At 43.0% G+C, this 2188-nt stretch overlaps 1 non-coding gene across 1 annotated transcript; it reads left to right on the top strand.

Annotated features, from left to right (window-relative positions):
* Nucleotides 1-252: 252 nt before the first annotated feature.
* TRNAC-ACA lies at nt 253-324 on the top strand. Its single transcript has one exon. It is a non-coding gene; the product is annotated as a tRNA-Cys (tRNA).
* The last annotated feature ends 1864 nt before the right edge of the window (nt 325-2188 follow it).

Here is a 2188-nt window from a genome sequence, read left to right as displayed (position 1 = left end):
TTCTAAGTTTTAACCAATTCCAGGGGGGCACAGTTTCTTCTTTTGGTATCTCCCTCCTTGACACCTAGTTTTAACCAGTTCCGGGGGGCACAGCTTCTTCATTCAGTGTCCCCCTCCTTGACACCTAGACTTCTCAAGATATTTCAGGTTTTCATGGCTAATTAACAATTTTAGGGGCTTCCCTGGAAGTCCAGTGGTTAAGACTCCACACTTCCACTGCAGGGGCCAATGGGTTTGATCCCTGGTAGGACTTCCCTGGTGGCTCAGACGGTAAAGTGTCTGCTTACAATGCAGGAGACCCAGGTTCAATTCCTGGGTTGGGAAGATCTTCTGGAGAAGGAAATGGCAACCCACTCCAGTATTCTTGCCTGGAAAATCCCATGGATGAAAGAGCCCGGTAGGCTACAGTCCACGGGGTCGAAAAGAATCAGACATGACTGAGTGACTTCACTTCACTCACTTCACTGGGGAACTAAGATTCAAATGACACATGGCCAAAAATAAATAAATAATGAACAGTTTTTTAAAGGTTTACACATAGAAAAAAAAGCAAATAAAAATAAAAAATAAGAGCAAACAAGTAACTTTATGTTAAATGCTGCTGCTGCTAAGTCACTTCAGTCGTGTCTGACTCTGTGCAACCCCATAGACGGCAGCCCACCAGGCTCCTCCGTCTCTGGGATTCTTCAGGCAAGAACACTGGAGTGGGTTGCCATTTCCTTCTCCAATGCATGAAAGTGAAAAGTGAAAGTGAAGTCACTCAGTCGTGTCTGACCCTCAGCGACCCCATGGACTGCAGCCTACCAGGCTCCTCGGTCCATGGGATTTTCCAGGCAAGAGTACTGGAGTGGGGTGCCATCGCCTTCTCCTATGTTAAATGGTCTCTGTTAAAATAATCAACATGCTATCGCCAGTCCAGGTTCGATGCACGGTACTGGATGCTTGGGGCTGGTGTACTGGGACGACCCAGAGGGAGGGTAGGGGAGGGAGGAGGGAGGAGGGTTCAGGATGGGGAACGCGGGTATACCTGTGGCAGATTCATTTCGATATTTGGCAAAACTAATACAATATTGTAAAGTTTAAAAATAAAATAAAAATTAAAAAAAAAAATCAACATGGTTCCTGTCTTCAGCTGGCCCTTGGCTGTACCCTCAGTGGCAGACCTTCCCCTGTGAATGAAACCCAGTCTCTAGTTCTGAGGATGACCTGAAGGTGATAAAAGGGAGATTTCCCCCATATTCACTGCAGATGAGTTTCCCAGTACTGCCAAAGCATAGTACCACAAATTCCTTAGCTTGAAACAACAGAAATTGGTTCTCTCATCATTCTTGGAAGCCAGAAGTCCAAAATCAAGGTGTTGGCTGGGTCTTGCTCCTTCTATAGTTTCTAGGGGAGGATTGTTTCTGGCCTCTTGCAGCTTCTGGTGGCTTCAGATGTTCATTAGTGACGTGTGGCAGCATCCCTCCAATCCCTGCTACTGTCTTCACATCACCTTCTCTTCTCTGAGTCTCAGATCTCCTTCTCGCTCTCTCTTTTTTTTAAATTATTTATTTTGGGTGCTCCCAGTCTTAGTTGTTGCATGCAGGATCTTCAATCTTTGTTGTGGTTTGTGGGATCTAGTTTCCTGATTAGGGATTAAACCCAGGCCTCTTTCACTAGGATCACAGAGTCTTAGCCACCACCAGAGAAGTCCCTGTTGGTATTTTTAAAACAACTTTATTGAGATATAATTCACATACCATACAATTCATCCATTGAAAGTCTATCATTCATGCTAAAGAAATCTGCAGCTGGTGGTGAACTGAAGGTGATTAAAACAATTTTAAAAATCTAATTAAATTTTTAAAAGTGTATTGTTCAATAGCTTTTAGTACACTGCAGATATATGCAACCATCATCATAGACATCTTAGAACATTTTCATCACCTTATCATGCCATTACCCCCACCACCACCCCTATCATCACCTCCAGCCCTAAGCAACCACTAATCTTCTTTCTACCTTTATATTTGCCTATATTGGATAGTTCATATAAATGTATTTTGTGTTAGGCTTCTTTCACCTAGCATAATATTTTCAAGATTTATCCATGCTGTAGATTTATGTATCAGTATTTCACTCCTTTTCATAGTCAAATAGTATTCCATCCTGTGGACATATCACATTTTGTTTGTTCAGTCATCCACAG

The sequence above is a fragment of the Bos indicus x Bos taurus genome, chromosome 16 (assembly GCF_003369695.1).
Source record: "Bos indicus x Bos taurus breed Angus x Brahman F1 hybrid chromosome 16, Bos_hybrid_MaternalHap_v2.0, whole genome shotgun sequence".
NCBI classification, from domain to species: domain Eukaryota; kingdom Metazoa; phylum Chordata; class Mammalia; order Artiodactyla; family Bovidae; genus Bos; species Bos indicus x Bos taurus.
Note: the sequence above shows the minus strand (reverse complement) of the source record. Positions and strands in the feature narration are given on the sequence as shown.